This window comes from Sapajus apella, unplaced genomic scaffold (genome assembly GCF_009761245.1).
Source record: "Sapajus apella isolate SASKATOON/1434 unplaced genomic scaffold, GSC_monkey_1.0 scaffold2916, whole genome shotgun sequence".
NCBI classification, from domain to species: Eukaryota; Metazoa; Chordata; class Mammalia; order Primates; family Cebidae; genus Sapajus; species Sapajus apella.
Genome location: NW_022439842.1, coordinates 607 through 8,370, shown reverse-complemented (window position 1 = coordinate 8,370; position 7,764 = coordinate 607). Strand labels below are relative to the sequence as shown.

General features: G+C 46.6%; 1 pseudogene; it reads left to right on the top strand.

The window, feature by feature from the left end:
• The first annotated feature begins 4,957 nt into the window (after positions 1–4,957).
• On the top strand, positions 4,958–6,601 carry LOC116547392 (annotated as a pseudogene).
• Positions 6,602–7,764: the final 1,163 nt, after the last annotated feature.

The window sequence follows — 7,764 nt, the reverse complement described above, 5'->3', positions numbered from 1 at the left end:
AGTCTACAGTGTTGATTGTTGTGATGTGAAAGCACAGGAAACACAGTCTGAGTTTCTCCCTACTCACGATGATCAAGATAAGCCAGAAATTCCTCCACAAAGCCATATAAAAAGATGCATGCAGAGATGAAAGAAAAGCTAAATGATACAAAAAATAGATCCAGATGTTCCAAACTCATCTAATAGATTGAGGAGTTAGAGAAGAGGGGGAATTGAGAACATGTAAGAAATAAAATGCAGATCTATCAAATCGGAGTTGCTGATTGTACACTGCACAATTTCAGAGGACATCATTTGAATAGTAATCTTTGCTAACGTATAGTATACAACCACAGTCATGAGGAAACAAATGAATAAATGGAGGATATTTCACAGAATCCAAATGCATACATACATCCTTTGACTGCAAGGTCCTATTAAATCCTAAGCATACTGGATGAGAAGAAACTCACTAGATTCACAGTGACAAATTGTGGGAACCAATGAATTTCTAAACACATTCAGAGAAAATGCTTATGAAGAAATGGAAGTCAAATTTACATCCAATTTCTCATTTGGTGTCCACTGGATATAAGAAGACCCAATCATGCCTATAATCCCAGCACTTTGGGAGGCTGAGGCGGGTGGATCATGAGGTCAAGAGATCGAGACCATCCTGGTCAACATGGTGAAACCTCATCTCTACTAAAAATACAAAAATTAGCTGGGCATGGTGGCGTGCACCTGTAGTCACAGCTACTTGGGAGGCTGAGGCAGGAGAATTGCTTGAACCCAGGAGGCAGAGGTTGCGGTGAGCCGAGATCATGCCATTGCACTCCAGCCTGGGTAATGAGCGAAACTCTGTTTCAGGGAAAAAAAAAAAAGACACGAATCATTTTTTAAAATCTAGGGAAAAGAACTTTGAATTCAGTCAAACTATCATTTTAGTGTGGGTGACTTTTCAGACTCTCTGAAATAACTATTAGAATTGTATTCCAGCAAGAATTAAAAAAAGATCATAAGGGAAGATGTGAGATAACAGAAGCAAAGGTGGTCACGTATTTGGTAAAAGATACTGCTAAACAAAGTGAATTTAGATTCTAAAAAATTAAAAAGAAAACCTGGAATTCAAATTCCAGGTGATATAGAAGGGAGGTAGGGAGGGCAAGAGTGAAGAGAAGTAAATCCATTTAAGATTTATTTTATAAATAGGATGTAGACGTTATTACTATAGAAGTTAGAAAAATGTGGGCTTACATGATGGGTTACACCTGTAATCCTCGCATTTTGGGAAGCTGAGGCAGGGGGATCACTTGAAGCTAGGAGTTCAAGATCAGCCTGGCAACAAAGCAAGACCGCTGTCTCTACAAAAAGTAAAAATATCAGCTGGGCATGGTTGCACGCACCTGTAGTCCCAGCTACTTAGGAGGCTGAAGAAGGAGGACTGCTTGAGCAATGTTATTGAGCAATGTCATAAGTCAACAATCACAGTGATGAGTTTAATATACCTTTCTTAGGAATTGACAGATCCAGTTGACTGAAATTTATTGAGGTTGTGGATGATTTGAAGAACACAGTTAATAAGATTAATCATAACTATAATTATGCCTATACTATCTTATATTCAAAATAAAAAAGTTACTTATTTTCAAATTCACATGGAATATTGACAAAAAAATTGACCATAAGTGACATGGCAAATTAAGTCTCAACAAGTGTTGAAAGGCTGAAACTATATAGGGACCAGGGCATAGTTAACCGATTATAAAACGATAAAATAAACACGCTCTCCTTAATGTGTACTCTTAGGAAAAAGCACATGGGTTAAAGGGGATATCGGAATAAAAATTATACACTCTTTAGAAATAATGATACTATAATTCAACCATACCCTGAGATTTCACAAGCTTTGGTCTCAATAAGCTAGAATTGAAATCTTAGCCCTATATTTAAATACCTCCTTGATTTGCCATTTCTTCTTCCAGTTATCTGTCATTCCACTGTGAAATCTGTTTCATGGCAAATAATATTAAAACCTATGTGAAGCAGTCAGGAGAAAATTCATAGCCTTAAAATGCATTTAAGAGAAAGTAATTGGTGGGCAGATTGCCTTGGCCTCCCAATTACTGCCTCAGGAGCTGGAGACCAGCCTGGACAACATGGCAGGACCCTGTGTCTCCAAGAGGAACAAAAATTAGCTGGATGCGGTGGTGCATGCCTATAGTTCCAGCCACTGGGGAGGCTGAGGCAGGAGGATCATTGAGCCTGTAAGGCGGAGGTTACAGTGGGTTGAGATTGTGCCACTGCACTCCAGCCTGGGCGACAGACAGAGAAGTAAGTTTTTAACTCAAAAGCCAATAAAGGAACACAACAAAAACTTGTGGAAATTAGAAGGAATAAATTAAGATGAAAGCATAGTCAATGAAACAGATCATACCTTCCTATTCCACCAAAATGGGATTTATAAAACCAAAGGCTGTTCTCTGAAAATTAGAGTTAGTCCTTCTGTAAGCTTAATATTGAAAAAGCACATAAGTTATATTAGATATGGAATATATTAAAATGATGTGTATTTGTGATATATATTTGCAAATGTAGACAAAATGTTGACTTTTCCATACAAATTACTAAAGTTGATCCCAGAAAAGTAGAATACCTGAATAAAGAATAACGATAAGAAAAACAGAAAAAAGGCAGATATATATATCCTTAAAAGTAGCACGGAGGCTGGGTGCAGTAGCTCACGCCTGTATCCCGGCACTTTGGGAGACTGAGGTGGGTGGATCCCTTGAGGTCAGGAGTTCAAGACCAGCCTAGCCAACATGGCAAAACCCTGTCTCTACTAAAAATACAAAAATTAGTCGGGTGTGGTGGTGTGTGCCTGTAATCCCAGACACTCGGGAGACTGAGGCAGGAGAATCGCTTGAAGCTGGGAGGTGGAGGATGCAGTGAGCTGAGATCACGCCACTGCACTCCAGCCTGGGTGACACAGCGAGACTCCGTCTCAAAAAACAAGCCCACACAGCTTTATCAAACACGGAGGAAAGAATATATTATACAAATTGATTAAAATAATAGAATGGTATTAAAAGTCACCCTATTGAATGTGAGGCAACGACAGTAACAGATATTATGAAGGCTAACTGAAATCATGAAAGGTAAATAGGTATTTGGTAAATTAAAACAATAAAGTCTATTATTATGTGCCATGATATAGACTTCACTGTGGAATGAAAGGATAAGAAATTGAGGTAAGATAACTGGGATAAGAAATTGCAATTCAAAGAGCTATTTGAGTGCAGGACCAAGATTTTAATTCAGCCATATCCTGAAATTTTACAAGCTGTAGTCACAATAAACTAGGGTTCAAGGTAGAATTTCTTTTTTTTTTTTTTTGAGACAGAGTTTCGCTCTGACACAAGGCTGGAGTGCAGTGGTGCGATCTCGGCTCACTGCAACCTCTGCCTCCCGGGTTCAAGCGATTCTCCTGCCTCAGCCTCCCGAGTAGCTGGGACGACAGGCGTGTGCCGCCATGCCCAGCTAATTTTTGTATTTTTAGTAGAGACACGGTTTCACCATGTTGGCCAGGATGCTCTTGATCTCTTGACCTCGTGATCCGCCTGCTTCAGCCTCCTTAAGTGCTGGGATTATAGGCGTGAGCCACTGCACCTGGCCCGAAAATGAGTATTTTCTAAAATAAAGATGGTACTTAAAAACCTATATAAATGCCCATTTCTCCCCTTCCAGAAGAAGCGGGCCTTGAAGTCACACAGCCAGGCTCCAGAGGACTGCTGTTTCCCTGGATGTCATGCCATTGCTTCGTCAAAACTAAATGATCTTCTCAGAGAATACCACATTTGGGGAATTCCATGCACTTCTCCAGAATCCCTAAACCAATTATTTCTAGTCTTCCTTAGAGATTTTCTTTCTCCATTAACTCCCATATTATGTCTGGGAATTTTTTACTTTAACATATGCTCCTTCTCCACAATTTATTCTCTTTTTATCTTCTCTAAGTTGTAAGGAGTAGCATGTGCTTAGTGTGATAGGGAGATGAAGGGGAAGGCAGAAAAATGAGCTTCTTACTTTTTGGAAGTTTTGACTCCACATTTAGAAACAAAACAAGAGTGGAGAATAAAGGGAGGACAGCAAGCAATTGTATTGTTCCCATTTTCCGGCCATGCGCAGTAACAAAGAAGTCTATGCCTAAAAGACCTTATGCAAGACCAGATTTTCACATAACTAGCTTTCCGTGTGTGTGACATCCCACTTTCCACTGCCAAGCTTAATACAGATGTATAGTAAGGTCTTTCTGTTTTATACTATTATAGCTATGAGACTGGTAATAATCACCTTTTGTTTGTATTTTTTTTGAGACAGGGTTTCCCTCTGCTGCACGGGCTGAAGTGCAGTGGTGTGATCTTGGCTCACTGCAGCCTATGTCTCCTGAGCTCAACCAATCCTACCTCAGCCTCCAGAGTAGGTGGGACTACAGGCGCGTGCCACTGGCTGATTTTTGTTTTTTTGTAGAGAGAGGGTTTTGCCATGTTGCCCAGGCTGGTCTCCAACACCTGGCTCAAGCATCCGCCTGCATCCACCTCCCAAAGTGCTAGGATTTCTCATATTCCCTACATCTAATCAAGAAGTAGCTTTGTTGACACTTCTGCAAAACATCTTCCAGATGTGACCACTCTCAATGGCTCCGCTGCCACCATGTTAGTCCAGGCTGCCACCCCTCTCACCTACATTCCTACCTGGTCTCCTTGCTCCTACTGTTGTCTCGCTACAGCCCAGAGGCTCTGTCTCCAACTAAGCTTGGTGGCAGCGAGGACTGTCAGTCCCCTCCCAGCCAGCTGTCAGCCAGGCCTCCATTCTCTGGTTCTCAGGGCTGGAATCGCTGGGCAGGTCTGGCTAATCCTTGGCCTTCCTAGGAGAAAATTCCTAAACCCTGAAGGCATTTAGCCAGGAAAGACCCAGAATGGACCCACCTATTCCTGTTTTACCCAAACCGGTTGGTCCACTTTGGGGATTACTTCTCAGGCTAAGAACCTCTGAGTGTTCTGAAACGGGCCTGAACTCTTACAGAAGCTCTTGTGGTCCCAGAATGAATTGAGAGGTCTCCATACCGAGCCTGGACGATGAGGAACGACTCCTAACTGACCCACCCTCCCAAGCTAATGCCTGTTCTGCTCCACCTGTCCACTCTGGGAAGTCCTAGGATTGAAGGATGGGCCCAAGACGCGCGCAGGTGAAGCCGCGCACGTGAAGCCTGGGTAGGTCCCAGGGCGAAGAAAGACATGCTCTCAACCTCGCCCCAAAAGTCCGACCCACCCTCCTCCCGGCAGCTGCATCAGATCCCCCCAGGGCCCCCTTGTCAGTCCTGGAATCTTTCATCCGCGATAGGATAGGCCGTGGAGCTGCGGGTGAAGCTCGGCTGTTCCCGAGTCCCCGCGGGGTGGCCCCTGAGGAGCCCGGGGCCTTCCAAGCCGCGCGCTGGCTGACCCCGCCGGGTCGGCCCCCCTCCTGCTCCTGACAGTGAGGGCGCGGCAGGGAGTCCTCCGAGTTGGCCGGGGAGGCGGGGGACCTCACGCACTCCCCCCGGCTCCCCGCCGCTCCCGGGTGCTCTAGCGGCGGGCGGAGAAGCTGGGGCGCCCGCTGGGAGTCCAGTGCCGTCCTCCTGCTTCCTGTCACCTCCCGGTCCCCGTCTCCGCGGAGGCCCGGCCCGGCCCGGCCCGGTGCACAGACAGGGATGCGCTCGGCGCCCGCAGCAGCCCCGGAACTCGGCGGCGGCTGCAACCTCCACAGACGGGCGCCAGGGGGCGCCGCGCGGGTCCGGCCCGAGGGCGGGGTCGGAGGGACTCGGCCACGAGCCTGGGGAGGCCGCGGGCCCTCGCAGACTACAGAACTTCCATCCTGCCGCCGGGTTCTCACACCTGCCGGCCCCGAGGAAACGACGTGGAGATTTTGGGGGGCCGCCCCTGAGTCGGGTGCTCCTCCTCCTCAGGCGAATGGGACACGAACGGCCCACCCCTCGCTCTCTTCCATCCGACTGCCGCCGACCGACTCCTAGAGCTCATTTTTCGCTCTTGCAGGGTCCGGAAATGCAAATAATTTCTCGCTGGGTTTTGGCGGGGGCGGAGCTGCGGAGAAGCGCGCGCCCGACCCCTTTCGGGTAGCTGGGTCCCCCGGCCGGGCCGCGGCGGCTCCCCCAGGCGGGCGGAGGCTGCAATGTGCACAGGCGGCCACAGGGTGGCGCCAGCGGCCCGCCGCGGGACACGCTGGCTGCGCGACGCCCCACCCGTCATTTACCGATCAAACAATCTGGAATCAAGTTGCTATGTGTGTCATTCTCCCCGTTTTTCCCCTAACCTTTTAGTAGAGTCATTGACATGTTTCAGTTTTTATCCCAGCTATGTTATAGAGTGGAAGGAAAAGATTTTGTCTCCAAACTACAGCCCAAGTGTGAGAGCAGCATATCCTGAAGCCCGTTGGTAATTAGCCAGAAAATCAGGAAGGTAAAGCGAGTCTCTGGAGGCAAGATCTGGACTCTGTGACATCGCCGCTTCGCCCACTTGAAGCTTCTCCTTGCAGTGCCACACTTGGAGATTGGGATTAATTGTTAAAAAAATTTTTTCTGCCTTCCTACAGGGCAGGGGCCTGGGACTGGCAGCATTTCTAGCGTCTCTAGAAATAGGGGGGTCGTGAGAAAGACCCAAAGGAGAGGGCAAGAATAACACACGCGGTTCTCATCATGAGTTACCCCCTTGTATGCCTAGAACACGTATGGAGGCTTTCTCTGTTAGTAAAGTCAGAGAAAAGCCATGAACCAGCTATCCTGAGCACGGAGGCGTGAGCTCTGCCAGTGTCACAGTCCCTTAGGAGTCATCTGTAAGTTCGATTTCCTTCCTTATCATCTATACTATTCCCGCTTGTCCCCCTGAAAACTGCCCACTCCTGGCTGCGTGTCTCTGTCTCCCTCTCTCATTCTCTTTGTCCTAATCTCCTGTGCATATGTACACACTCACCTTTTTACCTTGTTCTGAGAAACAAAATACTATCTTTCAAACTATGTAATAAGATAATCAGGCTAGACTTGACTTGGTTTTTCAAGATTTCTTTAGGCCTTATTTCAAGTCATCTCTGATGACCAGATTTCCAGATGTACCTCAGTTGAAGTCAGTTCATTTATTTCCTTTGATTGTTATATGCCGTGAGACCTACAGTTCCGGTGGTGTTGAACTTTTGGACATTTGTGCGCAGTGCTCATGGGGAGGAAGTGGGCAGGAGACGGTCCAGACAGATGGCCACCCACTGAGCTGCTGCTACTTGGCCTCCTGGGGCGCCTTCCGGTGCACCCTGTTCTGCGGCTGTTCTTGTTCCTGACGCTTCAGGTCTTTTCCTAAATGTCTGTGTTTTTGCAGGTCAGAAGTTACCTTCTTCTCATGAGCAGACTCCAAAGGGATTTCTAAATTCCACTTTTTCTTTCTTTTCAGTTCTTTACATATTGTCACACAGAGAACAGTGTCCACTAAAAACATAATTCCCACTACCACATAGAAAAGAAAATGAAACCAGACAGGAGTTGGTGATTGGAGGCCTGAAACAGAAAAAGACAAAGGGAAGAGACACTATTTAGAGACTGAGTTATGTTTGGAAGGGAAGGTTGGCTGAGACCTGATGTACCTGTGTCCAAGGAGGCATTGGTCGTTTCAGGGAGCAGGAAGGAACTGGCGGTAGCTCTTACTGGCTATGTGGCGCATAGACGGGGACAGGCTCCTTGGAAGA